A 23,159-nucleotide genomic window follows, 5' to 3' on the forward strand; every position below is an offset into this window, starting at 1 on the left:
ACCTAAAAAATTTATATTCAGCAAACCAACCTAAAAGAAATACAGGGAGCAGTATTTTGGGCTAAGAAAGGAATCAGCAATAGAAGGGAGAATGTGGAAAAATGATTAAGCCATAACTATTAAAATACAAACTACCATTGAGAACACAAACAACAACACCAAAAATCAAGAACAGAATGCAGTTAACATACACATTTCAGGAATAATGTTAAACACCAATGGCCTTAGTTCTCACATCAAATAACATAGGCTGGCTGAAGGGATCAAGAAAGGAAATCCATGTGTCTGTTGTTCATAGAAATACAGCTTCAAAGCTCTGCACTGCCTTAGAGTAAAAGGATGGACAAAATACTCCAATGACATGGGACCAGGAAGGCAGCAGAGATTGCTATCCCTACTGCTGATAAAATACACGTCAAACTAAAGCTAATCAGGAGAGAGAGAGAGAGAGAGAGAGAGAGAGAGAGAGAGAGAGAGAGAGAGATCATTCTAATCATGGGAACAGTTAACTAAGAAGACATTACTATCTTAAACACATGCATCAAATTCTGATGCAGTTTCATAAAAAATGTATGATGGGATTTAGACAGAGATTAACACCAACCCATTAACAGTAGATGATTTTAATACTGCACTTTTTTCAGTAGACAGGTAATCAAGACAAAAATTAAAAGGAGAAACATCAGAAATAATTGACATCATACATTCAAATGGATTTAATAAATAGCTATTAAATGTTCTATCCAACACCAAAACATACACATTCTACTCAGAGTGCATGGAAGCTTTCTAAAAGAGGCCACATACTGGGACACAAAATGAATCTTCTCGAGTTCAAAAAGATTGACATCACTCCTTGAGTCTTATCTGACCACAATGCAATAAACTTAAAACTGACAGCAAACAAACATCTAGTAAATACACAAACTCATGTAGATCCAACAACTCAACACTGAATGATAAACATCTAGTAAATACACAAACTCATGTAGATCCTACAACTCAACACTGAATGATAAACCGGTCAAAGAAGAAATTAAGAAGGGGATAAAAATTTCCTGAAACTAAATGAAAAAGAACACACATACCTCTGAGACACATTGAAAACAGTCCTATAAGGGAGATTCATAGCTCAAAGATCTATGTTAAAAATCAGAAAGCACACAAATGGCACAATCAAGCAACTAAAACAATTGGAAAAACAAGAGCAAACCAAATACAAACCCAGTGGATGACAAGAACCAATGAAAATCAGAGTAGAAATCAATGAAATAGAAACAAGGAAACAACACAAATATTTAACAAATCTAAGAGGTGGTTCATTGAGAAGATAAGCAAGATTGACAGACCCTTGGCCCAACTAACCAGAAGAGAGAAAAGCAGGACCCAAATGAACAGAATCAGAATTAAACAGGGAAACGTTAAATCAGAAGCCAAGAAATTCAGAATGTTATAAAGGAGTATTTTTTTAAAAACTGTACTTCCTTAAGTTGGAAAACCTAAAAGAAATGGATGACCATCTAGGCTCCACCATATCACCAAAATTAAATCAAGAAGTCAACAACCTAAACAGACCCATAACAAATGAGATTGAAATAATAAGAAATACCTTCCAGTTTTACAAAAAGATCCAGAGCCAGATGACTCACAGCAGAATTCTACCACATTTTCAAAGATCTACAGCTAATCCTTCTTAAACTACGAGAGAGAGAGAGAGAGAGAGAGAGAGAGAGAGAGGAAAAAGAAGAAGAAGAAGAAGAAGAAGAAGAAGAAGAAGAAGAAGAGAAAACAGTACTCCCAAATTCCTTCGATGAAGCCACTATCATTCTAATACTAAAACCAGGTACAGACACAACCAAAAAGGAGGCCACAGGTCACTATCCCCGATGAACATAGACTCAAACATGACCAATATAACATTTGCAAAAGGATTACAGACATTCATCAAAAAGATTAGCCATGGTAACCAAGTAGCTTTATTCCTGAAATGCAGGGATGGTTCAACATACCCAAGGCAGCAAATTAAAAACCATGTTAATGAACTTAAAAGAAAAAGCCCTTGACAAATTTTAACATGACTTAATAACAAAGGAACATAGCGCTAGAAGGAACATACCCCAGCATCAGTTGAGAGCAGCCCACAGCCAACATCATCCTAAACAGAGAAAAGCTGGAAGTAATACCACCAAAGTTAGGGATGAGACAGGGATGTCCACTGTCCCCACTTGTTTTCCATATTTTGCTCAGAGTATTAGTTGAATTAGTGAGGCTAGAGAAGGAATAAACAAAATGAAAGTAAAGCAGGGAGAAAAGTCAAACCATTCCTGTCTGCAGATGACGTGATACTATACATTAGAGGTACAAAAATTCTACCAGAAAAATTATTTTGGAAATGAACAAATTGAGCAAGGTGCAAATCAGCTTGAGCAAATCCATAGCTTTTCTCCACACCAACATCAGACATCAGGGAGGGAGATCATGAACACATTCCCATTCAAAATAGTCTAAAAGAAGACTATTTTGGACTATCTAGGACTAAACCTAACCAAGAAAGTGAGCGGGGAGATCGGACACTTAATGAAAGGAATCCCACATTAACTCAGAACTTAGAAATATACAGGTTTTTATTAATAGATAAAACTTACAGATCAGGATTCTCTGTGTGATTGATGGATGAGGATGATATCCAAACAAACCGAAACAGCAAAACCAGGGTGGCGGGTGAAGGCAGAGAGGAAGAGGTAGTGAGGGGGCCCGGACACGCTTCCGCATCCGGGTAAAAAGTCCATTAGGCCACGCCCCAGTAGGTGAGTAGGTATTAGCTGTAGCCTTCCAGCAGCAAGGAAGTGAAGGGCCTCTCCAATGAAAACGCTAAACCTCTGATGAAGGGCAATAGGAAGACACTAGAAAATGGAAAGACAGCCTGTGCTTACAGAAGCAGAATTAATGTTATGAAACTGGCCATTTTATCAAAACTATATACAGACAGTAAATCCCAATCAAAATCCCCATCTCATTCTTCACAGAAATAGAGAAAACTATCCTAAAATCCGTACAGAACCACGAAAGATCCCAGATGTCCAAAACAGCCCTGGACAAAGAGTGCAGTGCTGAAGAGACCACCATTCTAGGTCTTAAGATATATTACAAAACTATAGTCATGCAAACAGTATAGCACTGCTACAAAAATAGACATGTAGGCCAAGGAAACAAATTTGAAGACACACGCAGACAGGAGTCCACATAACCCCAGCCACTTAATATATTTAACAAAGATGTCAAAAAGATAAATGAAAGAAAAAAAAACCAACTCCAATAAACCATTCTGAGAAAACTGAGAAAACTCCACAAGGACAAGAATGAAATTATTTAGTAGGTTATGGAAAAAAAAAGGGAATGGAGAGAAAAAGAGGGGGAGAGGAAAGGCAGCAGCCACCTCTTCTGAAGGGGCAAGTGAGAACTTGAAGGCTGGAGGGAACAGAAGAAGGCACTGATGGAAAGGGCGGGCAGTGGGTGGGGCTTGTCTCTTAAAGGGGCAGGATACCCAGCTGACAGGACAGACCATAACATTTAGGGAAACAAAAAAAAAATCAAAACAACTTTGAGATTTCATTTTACCTCAGTCGGAATGGCAAAGATCAACAGAACAGCCAACAACAAATACTGGAGAGGATGTAGGGAAAAGGGACCCCTCATCACTGTCCTTGGCATTGCAAGTGGGTGCAGATACTATGGAAGTCAGTGTGGAGAATTCTCAAAATGCTAAAAATAAATCTGTCATATGAGCATTACCCGAAGGACTAGATGTTCCTCGGATACTCAGTCAGCCACGCCCATTGCAGCTCTATTCACAACAGGTAAGAAACAGAAACAACCTAAGGGTCCTGCCGGGGATGAATATATAACGGAAACGTGGGGCAGAGACACTACAGAACACTATTCAGCTGGAAAGAAAAATCAAATTGTGCATTTTGCAGGCAAACAGATGGAACTATGCTTGACTATGCTGAGTTAGGGAACTCAGAGCCAGAGACAAATGCAGCATGCCCTTTCTTTTCCGAGGCTTCTAGCGCCAAATCTTCAGGTGTGGTTATATATCCCAGAGTAACCGCAGAAATTGGGGGCGGGGGGGGGGGGGTAAAAAGGGGTTGGGAGACGGGGGAGCAACAGTCAGACAGATAGCAACAGATAGCAGTGTACAAGTGATCTGACTGGAGAGATGTGGGGAGGAGTGGCTCTATTGGGTGTGGGGGGATATAGAGGAAGAAAGAGTGTAAAAGAGCCTGCCAGGGGCCACTGTCCCTGGTGTTCACTCAGCCCACTTCCCCTCAGGTGGCTATAGCAGAAGGAGCCCCCAGGCCCCTCTCCGGCCTGAATCTCAGCGTCTCTTCCCCTCGTCAGAGCAAACAAAGGAAAAAGGCCAGACTGTTCTATAAGGTGCACTGTAGGTGCACTGTTTCCACAGTAGCAACTTATTGCTGGGTCGTAAAATCAATTTAGTGGATCACAACAGACATTACAAAACAGAATAGAAAATGGCAGGTGTCACAACCCTGCGTAAGGCATTGTCTTGTGATACTGGCTTCTGTTTTATGTGTATGTGTATGTGAGCCCTGGGCAGAGATGTGATATGATTTATTTTCTTGCTGTGGATAACAGCCAAGAGCTTAAAAAACAGTGCTGTCGGGTTGCCTCTGTCGCCTCAGATGGAAGCTGCAGCAGTGGAAACCAACCATGAGACAGAGGTGCACCCTAAAGGAATAATTTAATCTAGGAACCACAGCCATTTTTTAACACATATTAATAAAAAAAAAAGTATGCCAGACATCCGGGACTTCAGTATCCTGCTTTATATTGGGCTTCACCTTCTGCAGACCTCATGAGTCACTGAGCAGTACTCGGCTGACTTTGGTCCCCAATGCAAATACGGCATGTGAATTAATACATTTCGAGAAACTTGGAGAATGGGAAGAAATGCAGTTCAGACCAGGGTAGACCTTAACGCCAGTAATTTGTGTCTGAGACACTCAGGTGGGGATAATTACAGGAGTCTTTTAACACCACGGGACTTTTTTCACAACTAATAAGACAAAAACCAGCACAAGTTACGCGAAGTGCAAAGAGCTTTGGGAATTTTTGCCATGATAGCAGAAAGAGGGCTGGGGCTGTGTGTGGCTTCTGAGTTCAAGGACCAGAGTTTGTTCTTCAGAGACCAAATAGAAAGAGTAGGCAAGCTGGTGAGATTTTACTCTCGCCATTTAGAATCACGTGAAATAAGTCTTTATCAGTGAGAAACTGTCTAGACCAGGTTAGCCTGTGGGCATGTCTGTGGAGGATCGTATTGACCCGCCTACCTTTGATGTGGTCTGGGTCATATCCTGGGCTAGACCCTGAGCTGTGTGAGCGAAGGAAGCTCGCCAACATTAGCAGCTAGCAAGCAGGCACCATGGATGCATTCATTTCTCCCTGCCCTTGCCTGTGCTGTGGCAGTCTCCTGTGTCTGCCACTGGGAGTTCCTGCAGTACGGACTGTGACCTGAAATGATGCCAGTAAGTCCCCTCCTCTTCAAGTTGCTTCTGTCCAGGGTCTTTTATCACAGCAACAGAAAGGAAAGCAGAGCACCTGCTGGAGTGGTGGACACTTATCTTCCAAGCACTGGGTAGGTGGGGACGGGCTGCTCTCTGGAGCCCACTCACTCGTCAGCCAGGCCATCATGGCACACGCATACCCACATACACACATTTTTACATGAATTGGTGATTCCTAACAGGTACCCAGAGCTGTTTACATATCTACAGGAAAGAGGCCAGGTGAGCACAAGGTCCCTACAGCTTCCTTTTCCTCTGGCTTCTTCCAGCACCAGTTCCTAGCAGACACATGAAGTGGAGTTGATGGCAGGGTTGATGGCAGGGTGCCAACAGAACCCAGTGTCACCTGCTGCCTGCCATCCAGGGAGTGCAGGAGTGATGAGCCTGCTTGAAGGCAGCCAGGCTTCTGTAAGTCATTTGTTCCCTTTTCCTATACGATGGGCCCTGCTTGCCTCTGGCCTTGGCTGTAGGGTCCTCACGGAGAGGTGTGATAGATAGGTGGTCACATCTCATGACATGCTGCCTCTGCCTTGTGTGCAGCCTCCACTTGTCTTCCTTAAGGAATGGATGCCTCTCAAAAGCTGGGTAGAAAGGAGCTCAGAAACTGCCACTAAAGAAGAGAGGTCATGGAAGGTCCTGTCTCTCAGAAGAAGGAGGGAGGACCGTGTTAGAGGCTGTTGTGTGACAAACTTTCCCAGGGAGACTGTATGTGTACATGCACGCGTACAACACACACACACACACACACACACACACACACACACACACACCACCACACACAATTCACTCCAGAAAGGGGATCAATAACAATAATGTTTACATCAAGATCCAAGTTGGTGACTGATGGGAGTTTTATTAAGATTTCTGTGGGAGCCCACGGATGTAGATCTGTTCCACCTTGACCAAGGGTCAGATAGTTCAGGCCTATTCTTGCTTTTTCAAGGCTATGACAGAAGATTTGACCCAGTGTGTGACTATTAAGAGGATGTTTTGACGCAGGGCGTGGTTACTTGGTGCTTTAGGTATTGAGAAGTGATAACTTTGTTTGTTCCTTGTATTATGGTAGAGAAGTCTTTTGTCTTCCCCCTCCTCTTTGGATTGGGGTATTTAAAACTTATGAGAAATAAATGCAGGGCTAATTTCAGTACTGACTGGGTGTCCTTCCAACTCTATCCTGTGTCTCTGTCTTTTCTTCTGTGTCTCTGTCTTTTCTGCCTGCCATTTCTTAATCCTCATGCTTCCCTCTAAGTGAGGATGAATAAGCCAGGTAGGACCGCCTGAGGTTGTCTCGAGGACTCGGGATGCGGCAAATTCCCAACAGGAGGATGTAAGGGGTTAATGATGGGTGAGGGGTCACCAGGGCAGGATGACTCACAGGCAGTTGCACCCCTGGAAGCCCACCTTGACCTGGGTGATGACTTAAGGAAGCTGCAACCCTGAAACTCCGCTCAGCTTGCAGGCAGTCCACCAGCCTGAGTGCTCTGTTAGGGGCAGAAATGCGATGAACAGCTGTGTAGAAGAGTCAGGCCTAGCATTTGTTGAGCTAGACAAGATGGTACTTTAGTGGTCCTCTGTGGAATCCCAGGAGCAGCAACATCTCCTGAGAACTTGGTAGTTCTTGGGTCACCCAGACACCCACATCAGCAACCCTGGCAGAGATCTAGCAGTTTTGCTGTGAGGGAGACAGCTGGGGACTACTGTTTTACCCAGTCTTTTGCTGGCTAACCAGAAGAACTGTGAGGTTGTGTCATTCACTGGATGAGGCCTGGTAAAGTGGTTGCTATGGAAATCTGTCTCACAGCTGAGTGGGCCATGTGATATGTGTATGAAAAGGAGATTTATTAAGGAGCCAAGGAGCCATTTCAGTTCCAGAGTTCAAGGTCTCTCTGCCCCCCAACCCCACTTAAAAAGATTTATGTGCATGGATATTTGTCTGCATGTAATCATGTAGGTGCACAACATGTGTGCTTGGTGCTAAAGGAGGCCAAAGAGCCATCAGTTCCTCTGGAACTGGAGCTATGGGTAACTGTGAACCACCATGTGGGTGCTGGACACTGAGCCTGGGTCCTCTGCAAGAACAGTAAGAGCTTTTAACTGTTCAGCCTATCAGAAAAGCTTGGGTGCACAGGACCTTGGCACTTGACTTATTCCAAATCTGTCTCAACACCTTTTCTTACCAGACCTTCTCTAAACCAATTCTTCACTTAATATAGAGGATCTTAAATAGTGATATGGATTTCTCTAAGATCTATATGCTGGGAAGCAGCAAGAACGGAGGGAGATAAAAGGAGCAGGGGTCACTGTTTAAAGAGTGCTAACAAGTAGCCAAAGGGGACCTTCAAAAGCGACTTATTCTGTTGATTTGGGGCAGTGAACCCCAGGGCAGAGGGAATTCTATGACCACCATGGCTCCTTTGATCCTACTCACAATAGCTAAACCACAGAACCAACCTAGGTGTCCAACAGCAGAGGAGAGGATAAAGAAGATGTGGTGCATATACAATGGGATTTGTTCAGCTGAAAGAAGAACAAAGTTATATTATTGGCAAGAAAATGAACTCAACTGGAAATCACCATATTGAGTGAATTAAGTCGGACTCAGACAAATATCATGTTTTCCTCTGATTTGGCCTTCCTAGATTTTTATCAGATATATAAAATAATGTATGTATAAATGACAGAAACAAAAATTCAGGGAGATAATGGTAGTAACGGGAGAGGGAGAGAATATGATCAATATCCAAAACATTCTTTTAAGAAAAATTAAAAATTCCTATTATTAAAATATTTAAGAAGTTAAATATATGGCTTATATTCTATCTGCTTTGGGCAATTTGGGACGCTGGTCTAGTCTGCTGGTCTAGTTGCCGTGACAAGCACTCTGTCAGAAAGCTTTAGGGGCGGACAGGGTTTATTGGGCTCACAATTCTGTCCATCACTGAGGCAGTCAGGGCAGGGACGTGAGGCAAAAGGTGGGAAGTACACTGTTTGCAGGCTTTCTCGCGGGCTCAGACTCAGCTAACTTTCTTTTACAGCTCAGGAGAGGCTGCTCAGAGAATGGGACTGCCCAGAATGGGCGGGTCCTCCTGCATCAAGTCAAGATCAAGACAACCTCCACAGACAGGACATGTCAGCAGGCCAATCTGGTCTAGGAAATCCCTCTACTGAGATTTCCTTTCCAGGTGACTCTAGAAGGCCATGTTGACAGTTAGAGTTACCTAGGGAGGATAGAATGCTGAACTCTTTCTAAGAAATCCCCTAGGTGAAGCTAATGCAATGCAGTTCTATAACCCAGCTCCCTGCCTGTCTGACTGGGGCCAGGAGTTCTGGAGCAGGGGTGACCATTGAGAGGTCATGACATTAACATTGCCATAATGTCATCTTTGAGTGTGGCAGGCTATTCTGGAATGCACATGGCCCATGAGCCAGAGAGTAGATATGCCTTAGATATAAAGATAGAGTCTTGTTCATCCTTGAGGTATACACAGTGAGCATAAATCCTTCTCAGAACAGCCCCCTATCTCCAGGGATGCATACTTGAGTTCGTGTCTCTCAAAGAGGTTCGCAAGACTGCAGGGCTATTGGCAAAGCAGACCTGCAAAGCATGTGGGTGCTGGGTGTGATGCCCCAAGGGCCCTCTATTGAGGACAGTCCCTGCCCTTGATTCTACCTGCCCCCCACATTTGTGTCCAGAGCCTTCTGATGGTCTTCCTGACATACAGTTGAATCTCAACCATCTCAGGGGGATCTTGTATTTCACAAGGCCTAACTCAGGTTGGTTTTGCTTTTTTCTGCCTGCTTTGTATTTGTATATGCAAAAGATCAGAGACCATTTCATATGCATGCATTTCAAAGAGTGAGACAGACAGAAAATCCCTTTAGGCATAAAAAAACCCCACTTTTAGGTGTTAAAAACATTGATGGGAAGGAAGCATAAATAACTTTGAAAAAGCTGCCTTCTTCGAACAGATCTGAACAATTTGTCCAGTCATTGTGTGTCAAAAAATTTATGTATGAACAAGCATTTCCTGGAAATATGATAACCAATGGTATCATCTCTGGTAGCTTAAGTGATAAAGGACAAAGAGGAAAAACATGGAATGCACTTCTCCAGGGTACATTTGTACCTTGAGGGTGGGTATCAATCGGCTCCCATCAATCATGCTGCTTCCCAGACAGTTGGCACTCCCATCTTGTTCCTGTGCCTGCTCCTTCCAAGCCTGACTCAGCTATGATTTTCCTATCTCATTGTTCTCACGCCCTTCTCACACCAACAGGGGAAAAACAAGTCCTCAGGAGCTCGGGCATCTGTGGGACTTTCTCTCTCCTACCACCCTCCCCCATCACCCATTACCGGCTGCCACGGGGCTTCCCTATCTGCAGTTTCTCAAGGCCTGTGCAGAGTGGAAGGTTTTTAATATCCCTCTTCTTCTTTACAAATTAACATGGAAATTCTGCTGACGAGCCTTTCCCTTCCCAGGGCTTAAATCCTGGGGCTCTTGAACTGTGACAATTTAAATGAACAAGATTTCAAAGAGCTGATGAATGAGGTTTATAGTGTTTTATAGGAGCACAAAGGAAAATCCTCCTTCAAGAGTTGTGTAGGACAAGATGGCTGATAGGCAGGGGCTTGTGGGTCTGTGCATGTGGACCTGTGTGTGTGTGTGTGTGTGTGAGTGTGTGTGCATCTGTGTATGTTGATGTGTGTGTGCATGTGTGTGTGTTGATGTGTGTGTGTGCATGTGTATGTGTTGGTGTGTGTGAGTCTGTGTGCATGTGTATGTGTTGGTGTGTGTGCATGTGTGTGTGTTGATGTGTGTGTGTCTGCATGTGTTGGTGTGTGTGTGCATGTGTGTGTGTGTTGGTGTGGGTGTGTGCTCATGTACTTGTGTATGTGTGAAGGGAGGGGGCTCAACAAAGAATAATTATGAACCATCAGATCTGGGAAACCTTTTAGTGTGTGACAGTTAATCTTGATTGTCAACCACGCAGGATCTAGAACCACTATGAGAATGGCCCTCTGGCTGTGTTTGTGTGCAGTGTTCCAGTTGAGGCTAATTGAGGTAGGAAGATTTGCTCTGAATGTGGGTGGCACCATCCCATGGGCTGGGCCTGGGCTGAGAAAAGAGGAGAAAGTGAGCAGAGCATTGGCACTCACCTTTCCTGATTCCTGACTGGGGTGCCATGTGACCTCCCACCCCAATGAGCTGCGCTCTGGTTCCTTTTTGCAGTTGTGATGGACACCTGAACAAAGCTAGGGGCACAAAGGCCTACTCCATTGTACACTTCTGAGTTGTTATTCTTTCGGTCCCCGCCCTTTCCACTCCCACTCTCAGCGACCTCTGACCACTCACCTCACCTGAAGACTTCTCTCTTCTTCTTGCTCTCCTTCTGGTGTGCACACACATCTTTGTCTCCCTCTTTTCTCATCTTCTCTCTCTCTCTCTCTCTCTCTCTCTCTCTCTCTCCCTCCCTCCCTCCCTCCCTCCCTCCCTCCTCCTCTCTCTCTCTCCCTCCCTCCCTCCCTCTCCTCTCCTCTCCCCTCCCTCCCTCCCTCCCTCCCTCCCTCTCTCCTTTAATAAACGTTTACGCCTATTTTCTGTGTCTATTGTGCCTTTTACCTGCCACCGCCTCCAACAACGCCGCCGTCTGGGGATCTTGCAGGGACCCACGACCGTCTCTGCCGAGCCTGCTGCCTGCCTACGGCTGCTTGGGACTCGCCAGCATTTCCTGCTGGAACCACCTGAAGATTTATGAACGCGGGGATTTTTATATTTTTTTAAGATTAAAACGAGTCATAGTCCGTCATTAAAGGAAGTCATCACCAGGCGTGATCTTGAAGCTTTCTGGCTCTCGCATGGGCTCATGCTTCCGTAGCTTTCTTACACAGCTCAGGATCACTGCCTAGGAATGATGCTGTCCACAATGGACTGAGCCTTCTCTCATCAATTCATAATCCAGACAGTGTCTCACTTTCATGTCCACAGGCCAATCTGATGAGACTTTCCTCGTGAATAACTGCAGGCTGGGTCAGGTTGATGAAGCCATCTGGGACAGGCTCACACTGCTGGCTGAGAGACACCTCTGGGGCAGGCTCACACTGCTGGCTTAGAGACTCCTCTGGGACAGGCTCACACTGCTGGCTTAGAGACACCTCTGGGGCAGGCTCACACTGCTGGCTTAGAGACACCTCTGGGGCAGGCTAACACTGCTGGCTTAGAGACACCTCTGGGGCAGGCTCACACTGCTGGCTTATAGGGACCTTTCTTCCCTTAAGTTGCTTTGCCCATGGTTTTGTCACAGCAATTGGAGAAGTAACTGATCAGGGGACAGTCCTCCATCGAGCCCCATACAGAGACAGTTGAGCCAGGGCTGGACATGGCAGCCACTTGGCCATGACCACAGTGTCAAGTGTGATTAAACCTCCCCAAATCCAAGTGTTAGCTCTTTATTATTGCTCAGGAGATTCAGGCTGAGAATGATCAGTGACCAGGGATATTGAACTCACCCCCTGCGGAAGGCACTATGAGGTGTGAAAACACACGTCTGCTTAGCACACGAGTTTGTTTAAATGGTGACTTCTTGGTGAGTGTGGAAGACAGACAGGAGGATTACTGGGGTTCACTCCCTGTCTGTCCATGCATCCCCATATCCAGTGACCTCTCCTCTCCTCTGTGTGCACCTGCACAGGCTTCTACACTGTCACAGACATGTGCTCATACAGCACACACGCATCACCCTCACTAATAAATAACTATAAGAAAAATAAAAAGACTAGTTAGCCAAATGGTTAAAAATGTATGACTCAACTACACATTGTCATTTAGAAACCTACTTCAAATACAGTAAAAGAAGCAAAATTAAAATAAAGGATTGAAAAAGATAGTCTGAGCAGATGGTACTCAAATGAAAGCCATGAAAGATATACTAACTCTAAGGAATTAGTACCTCAGAGGAAAGAAAACGACCAGGCCTAGATGGGGGCACTCAGTAATAATGAAACAGCCCATCTAACAGAGAGATGATACAACTCTCAGTATGTTTGGAATAAGGAAAACAGAGTAGCTGAAAAAGACATAAAACCTGATAGGACCAAGAGCAAAAGTAGAAAAATTTGCATTCATTGTGGAGACTTGCACATCTGTTTCTCAACAACTGACAGAATAGCTAGCCTCAAGCAGATACAAGCAATGAATGGCCTTGCTTCAGGGACTAATGGGCATGTGTGCACACACAGTTGTGTGCATGTGTATGTGCCTGAATTACTCTACCTAAGTGCGCTGTAAAAATAACCTCCACACGTGTAAGGGCTGACATCAGGACACCGGTTCTTTCACACCCAGGAGTCAAATGAGATAAAATGAAATCTCTCAGTACGCCGAGCTCAAACAACACACTGCCAAAGAATCAAAGAGGGATTCCCAAGGCAAATGCCCAAATCTAAGGAGGATCTGAAAGACATGCAGAGCAGTTAAGATTACAGTAGAAAAGAGGAAAAGTCTCAGATCAATAGTGTAAGATCACATCTGAAGAATCAAGAAAGAACAAGAGCAAACTCAACAAAAAATGGAGGGGAAGGAATAACAGGCAAAAGCAGAGATCAATGGAGTTGAAAGAAGAAAACAAAGGAGAAAACACACTGACCAGAAGTTACATTCTAGAGAGACTAATACAATTGACAAACTCTGCAAGACTAACAAAGCAATCAAGAGAAGAATACAAACGAGCAATTGCAGGACTGAACTAACAGCTGCTGGGCCCTGGACACAGCAGCAGGATAGCGTGGGGATTTTGTGAATGACCACCCTCATGTAGATTTGAACACTTTGGTTAGATAACCAATTCATTTCAAATGTCCTTAATATGAATTAGTGATTTGAATAGGCTTACGAATACAAATAAGATAAGTTCATAGGCTAAAACATTTGAAAAACGCTGGCTGTGGTGGTGCACATCTTTACTTCTAGAACTCAGGAGCAGGGCCAAGAGGATCTCCATGAATTGGAGGCTACATAGCCAGTTCCAGGTCACTCAGGGATACAACAGTGAAACTCTCTCAACTACCCTTTAGTCATCATCCCTACCACTACCACCAAACCCCCAGTCTTAGCACCACCATCTCTACTACCACCTTAGCCACACCCTAGTCACCATCACCAGCCCCCAACCATCACCACCACCACCCCAACCACCATCACCACCACCACCCCCAACCATCACTACCACCCCAACCATCACCACCACCACCCCAACCACCATAACCACCACCCCAACCATCACTACCACCTCAACCATCACCACAACCACCCCAAACACCTTCCAACTACCACCCCAATCACACCCAACCATGCCCCAACCACCATCATCACCACTATCGCCACCATCATCACCACCACCACCACCACCATCCCAACCAACCAAATAAAACTGAAGAAGAACTTTCCAGACTCAGATGGATTTGCTGACAATTTGTACCTCATGGGTAAAAGAATACTTCACAGTAACTTCCCGATGATGTCAGCAGAGGACTTATTTCTCTAGTAACTTAATAGCTAGTAGCACTAAGGCCCCACGAAGATAGTATAAAAGCATTAACACATAGGAAGTGAGACAATTGGACTCCCTTATGATTAAAGGCATGATTTTTGTCTCCCTGTGTCTGCCGATGTGAGGGAAGGAGAAGATATCGCAAGGCTGCTACTACTTTAGCAGCTTTCCTCAGAGCTGCCAAGGCTGCCTGAAGGGGAGTACTATGCAGGATCCCCCTGTTAAATTGTGCGATAATTGGTCCCTCTAACAGTGAAAGGAAATTTGGGTGTGCATGAGCGCCAGCGGCAATGGACACCCAGAGGTGAAGACAGAGATATGGTGGTGCTGGTGGAAAAAAAGAGAGGCTGCTCTAGTATGGGCAGCTATCACCCAAGGAAATGCTGCAGACATTTCTCCCCTGTGAGAAGTACAGGGGTGGCCTTGTTTACCCATAATGGGGACTTTTAAGCATCCAGGTGGAAGCAAGTGTGGTAGGATTTGTGTTGAGCCAAAGTTCTGTGGGAACAAATCACCACAGATTCAAATTCAGTGTTTATGAACCCTTGATGATGAGCAATCATTCAGCACAAGAACAGATGTCAAAGCTGTGTGCAGCGAGAAAGATGAACCTTGTCCCAGACTATGTGATGGACGCACCTTCTCTGGAGCTGGAGCTAATTTGCCCTGCCGGGTGTGACTAGTGGAAGGGAGCAACCAGATGTAGCACATGGCCCCGAGTCTGCCAAACATGAGGAGCTGCTACTGGCACAGCTGGTAAGAACATGGAACCACTCCCGCTTGACCCAAGACTAGGCCAAGCAGAGTGCATCAGTCTGACCAAGCTCCTCCCACCCTTGAGTGACAGGGACCTGCACAGTGGCCACATGGCAGTACCCCACAATGAGGAACCCTGGTGGCTCGTGACGACCAATCAGAGAGAGCTAAGTAAGGCAGTGTCTTCTTGTTGTACCTAGAATTGCTCTTTTTTTCTTTTATGGAAAATAGATTCTGTTTTGCATACAATATATCCTCTCCCCTGTTCTCAATTCCTTCCCATCTTTAAAGAAATAATTTAAAAAGATATCAAAGGTAGGAAGATCTGTTATACTCATGGATAGCTAAGATGGTCCAGTCTCATAGACTGCTCCAGCTGGGACTTCAGATAAACTCTGTACTTTCCCATCATGCTGAAACTGAGTAAGAGCCAGCTCTCCCAGGACTTGACCTTATCTCAGTTATCTCAGGGTCCCCTAAAGATGCCATTACCCAGTAATTTTAAGAACATGGTGCTTACATTCCCAAGAGGTGGGATGGATGGTTTTTGGTTGTTCTGTGGATTATGGGTGTTTATTATTATTTAGAGAGGTTGGTTGCAAGTTGGTCATAGTCAGGGAAGAAACTAAACAAAGGGGATTAGAGTCAGGATTTTATTCCGAAAAGAAAAAGGAGGATATAGGAACAATAGGATAAAAGGGCAGACTATTGAATCTACTTTAAAATTTAAAATAAAAAGGCAACTACTAATCCTAAACATTTGGCATTGGTATGGAGTTTTGCATATTGATAAATATTTAAGATTAATTTGTTACACTGTATATATGTTTCTACTATATTTAAGGTATTGTACCTATGTAGTTCATTTAACGATGTAATGTAAATTTCTAGTCCTGAATATTATTATAAAATGTTTGGGATAGTTAAATACATATTAGTAGTTAGTCATCTATAGCAATCAAATTTTTAGTCATGTTAGGTATGTTTTCAAGATCAAACAGATAAATTTTAAATAGATAATGGTCTTCAAATACTTCAAAGACCTACAGAATATGTCATTTAAAATGTTTTAATAACATAAGGCTTCATCACAGTGAGATATGTCTGCTCCTGGCAGTACCAATTTACTTCAAAAAAATATGATGGGCATCGAAGAACCTCCATATGGAGTTTGCTTTCATTGTGGCAAGGTTAGTCATTTGGCAAGAAACTGCCCTTGCTAGACTGCTGACAGTATGCTAGCCAAACTAGATAAGCAGTACACAAAAGAAAGACAAGAAAAGGCAGGTCAGTGCTTCAAAATTCCTGCTTCACAGAGAAGTCTGTCAGATATTCTAGGCCTGTTGGCCAAAGATGGATGCCTCAGCATTGCTGAGGAAACTTGGATGACTTTTTGGGCAGTCAGCCATTTCTGTCATTTCTATAGTTTTGGAAGTTGTTTGAGCTATACTTCCTGTTTACTCAGGTAATATATCCTTCTGGGGTCTTTGATGGAGTTGAAGACTAGATAGTCATAGTTTTACAGTTTTCCTTGCTACCAAATTCAGAAAAGAAACTTACATAAGAGATGTGAAGTTTATAAAGTTGAGAAACATAAACATTTAAGTTATTTATCTAAAAAGATGTTTTAAGGTCTAAAAAGATATATTTTAGGGTAGTAATTTAAGTTATGATAGAAAGTGGCTTAGATATAAAATTTTGAACTCACTAAGTAAGATAGGACAGATAATACAGCACTTTCTCTGAATTTGCCAAATACAAAAATAGACTGGGCCTTGTGAATGTAATTCTTACTTGATAATTGTTCTTTTTGTTTTGTTTTGTTTTTTGAGACAGAGTTTCTGTGTGTGACAGCTGTCCTGGAATTAGCACTTTTAGACCAGGCCAGCCTTAAGCTCATGGAAATCCACCTGCCTCTGCCTCCTGAGTGGTGAGATTAAAGGCATATAGCAGCACCATTGTCTGGCTGATAATTGTTCTTATTGTGAATAGTTTTCTTATGTTAGAGTTAAAACCTTTCCTTTTTATTTAGACAAAGGGGGAAATGTTGTAGGATATTGTACACTGTGTGATGTATTGCTGTGATTGGTGTAATATAAAGCTGAATGGCCAATAGCTAGGCAGGAGAGTTATATGGAACTTTCAGGCAGAGAGAGATCTGGTAAGAAGAGAGGAGGAGTTGCCAGCCAGGTGCAGAGGAAGCAGGACATGCAGGAGGAGAGGTAACAGCCATGAGCTATGTGACAGGACATAGATGAATAGAAATAGGTTAATTTAAGTTATAAGAACTAGTTATGAACAAGCAGAAGCTATAGGTCAAACTTTCATAATTAATAAGAGTCTCCATATCATTATTTGGGAGCTGACTGGCAGGATGGAGGAAGCCTCCTTATCATAGTTTTTTTTAGCTTGATTGTCAATGTCTTAATAGCTAATGTCCACATATAAGTGAGTACACACCATACTTGTCTTTCTGAGTCTGTGTTACCTCACTCAGGATGATTTTTTGCTAGTTCCTTTCATTTTCTGGCACATTTCGTGATTTCATCTTTTTAAATAACTGAGTAATATTCCATTGTATTAATGGATGACATTTTCTTTTATCCTTTTGTCTATTGAAAGACATGTGAGCTGTTTCTAATTTTTTGCTATAATGAACAGAGCAACAATGAACATGGTTGAGCAAGTGTTTCTTGGTTGGATGTAGCATACTTTGGGTACATGCTTAAGAGTGGTATGGCTGGATCTTGAAGTAGATTGACCACCACACTGATTTCCAAGGTAACTACATGAAGTTCACACCCCCACTACCCTTAGTCCTCATCAGTGCCAGCATGCCATTCTGACTGGTATAAGATGGGATCTCAAAGTTGTTTTGATTTGCATTTTCCTGATGACTAAGGATATAGAACATTTCTTTAAGTGTTTCTCAGCCACTTGAATTTTCTCTTTTGAGAATTGTATTTGGATCTGTACCACATTTTTAATTAGGTTATACATTTTCCTTGATGTGCATTTTTAAGTTATTAATAAATTTTGGATATTAGCCCTCTATCAGATGTATAGTTGCTAAAATATCTTTTTCTATTATGTAGGCTGTTGCTTTATCTGAATGATAATGTCCTTTGCTGTGTAGAAGCTTTCACCAAGTCCCATTAAAGGCTAGGCTCAAAACTGAAGATAATGAGTTGGGTTATTGCCAGGTATTACATATGGATTATTTGCATATTCTACATGCAGCCATTCCGTTTGACCTGTACCATTTGTTGAAGATGCTGTCTTTCAGTCAGTGTGTATGTCTGGCTTCTTTATCAAAAATCAGGGTCTATAGGTGTGTGAACCTATGTCTGGGTCTTCCATTCGATCCCTTGATCATCATGTCAGTTTTGTACCAATGCCATGCTGTTTTTACTACTATAGCTCTGTGGTACAGTTTGGGGTAGGGGATGGTGATTCTTCAAGCAGTTCTTTTATGTTTTAGCTATTTATTGTTTTAGCTAGTCTGAGTTTTCTGTTTCCATATAAAGCTGAAATTGTCTTTGCATGTTTTGTGAAGATCTGTGTTGGAATTTTGATGGGGATTGCATTGAATCTGTAGATTGTTTTGGTAGGATGGCCATTTTTACTATGTTAATTGTACTGGCTGCTTTTGTGTGTCAGCTTGACACATGTTGAAGTCATCAGAGAGGAAGGCAACACAGTTGAGAAAATGCCTGAATGAAATTGAGCTCTAAGGCATTTTCTCACTCAGTGATCAACGAGATGGCTGGTGCCATCCCTAAGCTACTGGTCCTAGATTCTAGAGGGGAGTGAGGAGGAGAACCTGGGGAAAAGGGATAGTCGAGATGGTAGAAGGGCAAAGATAAGAGCAAGGGAACAGATATTTTGATTGAGGGAGCCTTTATGGGGCTAGCAAGAAACCTGGCTCTAGAAAAATTCCCAGGAATCCACAATGATGACCCCATCTAAGACCCTAAGCAACAGAGGAGAGGATGCCCGAACTGACCTTGTCCTATTGTCAGACTGATTAATATCTTAAATATCACCATAGAACCTTCATCCAGCAACTGGTGAAAACAAAGGCAGAGACCTGCATTGGAGCTCTAGACTGAGCTCCCAAAGTCCAGTAGAAGAGCAGAGGAGTGAGAATATGAGCAAAGAGGTCAAGACCATGATGGGTTCATCCACTGAAACCGTTTACCTCAGCTATTGGGAGCTCACCAACTCCAACTTCCATACAGGGAAGGAGCCAGCATAGGTCCAAACTCTGAATGTTGGTGACAGATTTATGGCTGGGGTAGACTGTGGGGCTCCTGGCAGTGGCACTAGGATTTATCTCTACTGCTTGTACTGGCTTTTAGGGAACTCATTCTCTTTGGAGGGATACCTTTCTCAGCCTAGATATAGTAGGAAGGGCCTTGGACCTTCACCAAAGCAATGTACCTTAACCTCTCTGAGGAGTGGATGGGGGGGTTGGAGTGGGGAAAAAAGTGGAGGGCATGAGAGGAGGGGAGAGAGTGGGAACTGGGATTGGTTATGTAAAATGAAAAGTGATAGCTTGTTTTCTTTTAAAAAATAAATAAAATCAGATGAGATATAATAAGGGGGTAGAGAAAGAAAGAATGTGGGCCAAGTAAGCCACGGGAAGCAAGCCAATAAACAGCTTCCCTCCATGGCCTATACATCAGTTGCCACCTTCAGGATCCTGCTCTGTTTGAGTTCTTGTCCTGACCTCTTTTACTGATGAACAACAGTGTGTAAATGTAAGCCTTTCCTCCTTAGCTTGCTTTTGGTCATGGTGTTTCATCATAGCAACGAAACCCTAACTAAGACGTTAACCCTTCATGTCCGTGAGTATGAGAGATCTTTCTACCTTTGATATAATCTTTTATTCCTTAATTAAAGACTTGGAATTTTAATCATACAAGTCTTTCACTTACTTGGTTTGAGTTACTCCCAAGATATTTTTATATTATTTGAGGCTACTGTGAAAGGTGTTTGTCTTAGTTAGTGTTTTATTGCTGTAAAGAGACACCAGGACCATGGCAGATCTTATAAAGGAAACCATTTAATTGGAACTGGATTACAGTTAAGAGGTTTAGTCCATTATCATCATGGTGGGAAGGATGTTGGCACACAGGCAGACACGGTAGTAGAGCAGGAGTTGAGAGTTCTGCATCTGGATCTGTGGGCACAGGAAGTGACAGTGACACACTAGTCAGGCTTGGGCTTCTGAGACCTCAAAGCCCACCCCCTAGTGGCACACCTCCAACAAAGCCACACCTACTCCAACAAGGCCACAGTTCTTAATAGTGCCATTCCCTATGGGCCTATGGGGATCATTTTTATTCAGACTACCACAGTGTTGTCTCCCTGATTCCTTTCTCAGTCCGTTTGTCATTTGTAGAAGGAGGGCTACTGATTTTTGTGATTTAATTTTATATCGAGCTACATTTCTGCTGAAAGTGTTTATCAGCTATAGGAGTTATCTGGTGGACCTTTCAGGGTCGCTTACGTATACTATCATATTATCTTCAAGTAAATAAACTTTGACATCTTCCTTTCTAATTTGTATCCCTTTGATCTCCTTCAGTTGTCTTATTGCTCTAGCTAAGACTTAAAGAATAACATTAAAAACACAGAGAAAGTGTACAACTTTGTCTTGCTCCCAATTTTAGTGGAAATGTTTTGGTTTTCTCTCTATTTAAGTTGATACTTGCTATGGTGTTGCTGTAATTGCCATTATTATGTTGAAGTATGTCCCTTTTATTCCTAATCTCTCCAGAATCTTTATCATGAAGGGGTGTTAGATTTTGTCAAAGGTTCATTCTGCATCTAAGTGAGATGATCACATGTGTTTCATCTTTCATTCTGTCTATATGGGGGATTACAGTTATTAATTTACATATACATAACCATCCCTGCATCTGTGGAATAAGGCCTACTTGCTCATTATGGATGATCTTTTTTTTGGGGAGGGGGGAGGAAAAGGTTTATTTCATGTTAATTTCCAGGTAACAGTACATCACCAAGAGAAGTCAGGGCAAGAACCTTGAGGCAGAACTAAAGGAAGAGCCATAGAGGACCATCGCTTACTGGTTTGTTCCCTATGGCAGCTTTCTTATCTAACCCAGGACCACGAGCCCAGAGGTGGCACTGCCCACAATGAACTGGGCCCTGCCACATCATTCACCAGCAAAGGAAGTGGACCACAGACTTGCCCGCAGGCCAGTCCAATGAGGTTGTCGCCTCAGTGAGGCTCCCTCTTCTCAGATAACTCTAGCTTATGTTAAACTGACATAAACTAGCCAGCACACTACTACTTCCCAAGCCTCTGACAGCAACTGGCTCACAGGAGGCCATGTTACCCAAGGCACACCCTGCAGATCCCAGAAAGACTCTGGGTTTTGAAGCTCTGGCCCAGAGACAGACCTAACAGGATCATATTCCCCTGAGAACTCCTGTGGGCTCCCTTCTGTTGCCAGGGACTTGTGAACACTGAAGCAGTAGTCAAGGCCTTTTGTTCTCATGGCTACCGGAAATACAGGTGGGTAGGAAGGTCAGGTGGGCAGCTCACCTCAACTGTACTACCTTGCTTCTGGAGTCTTCAGAAACATGAACACACACACAGAGACAGACAGAGACACACACACCCTCACAAGACTTGGGCACAGATCCTCTTCATCCCTCCCAGGGACTGGAGGACTCTGTTCTACTTAAGGACAATGGCAAAACATCCTCTTGGCACACGACTGGAGCCCTCACTATGGCTGTGTGGTGCAAGAACGTATTAGTCTCACATAGGAGACCCGCGATCTGTCACCTACGTGTCTGGCCAGGAATGTGGCAGGTGCAAGCTGCTCAGGAGAGGCCTGCACGCTCCAGGTCCTGTGGCAGTATCCGGCCCTTCTTGCGGGCCTTCTGCAGCAGCCGCTCAGCCTTCGAGGCCTTCTTCTTGCGCAGATTCTGGCGCTGCTTGTCCTGACGCTGCTGCATCTTCTCTACCACGTGCTCTGAGCACTTCTCCCACCTGCGCTGCCGCTGTGCCTTGCGCTTCTCCTTACGCTTCAAGGCTTCCCTCAGCAGTTGCTCATTGTCACGGATCTTCACACCCTCCGCCTTGTACAGCAAGTTGGTCCACTTCATCTTGGCCTCCAGTTCTTGGGCCTTGCCTGCATCCTGGTCTCGCAGCTCCTCCAGCCGGCCCTGCTGCGCCTGCAGATGCTCCAGCAGCTGCCTGTAGTTCCTGCCCGTCAGTGGTATCAGGTTCCCTTTCACCTTCTGCTGCTTCTCCTTCTTCCGCTGGGGCTTGCTGGCTGGCTCCTCTTCAGTCACTTCCACCTTATTAAAGATAAGCCCTGACTCCTGCGGCTCCTTGCAGGCCACATCTGGGGGTGCCTCAGCCGGCTCCTCCTTGTTCTCAGCCTTTGCAGCCTTCTCCTTTGCTCAAAGCTCCTTCCGCTTCCTCTTCTTCCGTTCCCTCTCCTGTTTTCTCCGCTGTCTTTTCTCTAGGGTGGCAGCTGGCAGCTCTCCTTGGTGCTACCCTGGCCCTGGGCCAGCTGCATCTTCTCATGCAGCCGCTGGCGCAGGAAATCCAGTGCAAAGACAGAGTCAGGTGCTGTGGCTTGGCCATCTTTAGGAGACTCCAGGGAGCTGGAGTTCTTCTCTTGTTTGGATACCATTGGCTTCTTAGCCCTAGACGAGGTGGGAGCCGTCTTCCCTGGGGCCTTAGTCTTGTGCTCTGCAGCTTTCTGTTCCTGGTCCCTAGATTTCTTCTGTGTTTTCTTCCTTTTCTTTTTGGGGGGCCCGGCAGCTTCCAAGCGTTTTGTTCTGACAGCCCACTTGCTCCCGTGCCTCTCGGGGCCAGGCTGTGTGCAGATCTTCTTGGCCAAGTCTTGCAGATACACATCCTTGGCTTGCAGAGAGGCCATGGTTGGAGGCCTCGCTAGGAGGTTCCGCGGTCCCGAGCTCCGCAGGAAGCACCCTCTATGGATGATCTTTTTGATGTGTTCTTGGATTTGGTTTGCAGGTATTTTATTAAGAATTGCTGTATCTGTGTTCATAAGGGAAACTGGTCTGCAATTGTCCTAGTTAGGGTTACTTCTGCTGGTTTATCGACTTACACTTCCACATCACTGTTCATTATCAAAGGGAGTCAGGACAAGAACTTAAACAGGGCAGAAACCTGGCAGCAGGTGTCGATGCAGAGGCATGGAAGGGTACTGTATGCTGGCTTGTTCCCCATGACTTGCTCAGCTTCCTTTCTTG

General features: G+C 44.1%; 1 pseudogene; it reads right to left on the reverse strand.

Annotated features, from left to right (window-relative positions):
- Positions 1 to 21,752: 21,752 nt before the first annotated feature.
- Positions 21,753 to 22,822, reverse strand: LOC121450406 (annotated as a pseudogene).
- Between the last annotated feature and the right edge of the window lie 337 nt (positions 22,823 to 23,159).

The sequence above is a fragment of the Microtus oregoni genome, unplaced genomic scaffold, assembly GCF_018167655.1.
Source record: "Microtus oregoni isolate MIOR12 unplaced genomic scaffold, Mior012 000007F_ref0000211, whole genome shotgun sequence".
NCBI lineage: Eukaryota > Metazoa > Chordata > Mammalia > Rodentia > Cricetidae > Microtus > Microtus oregoni.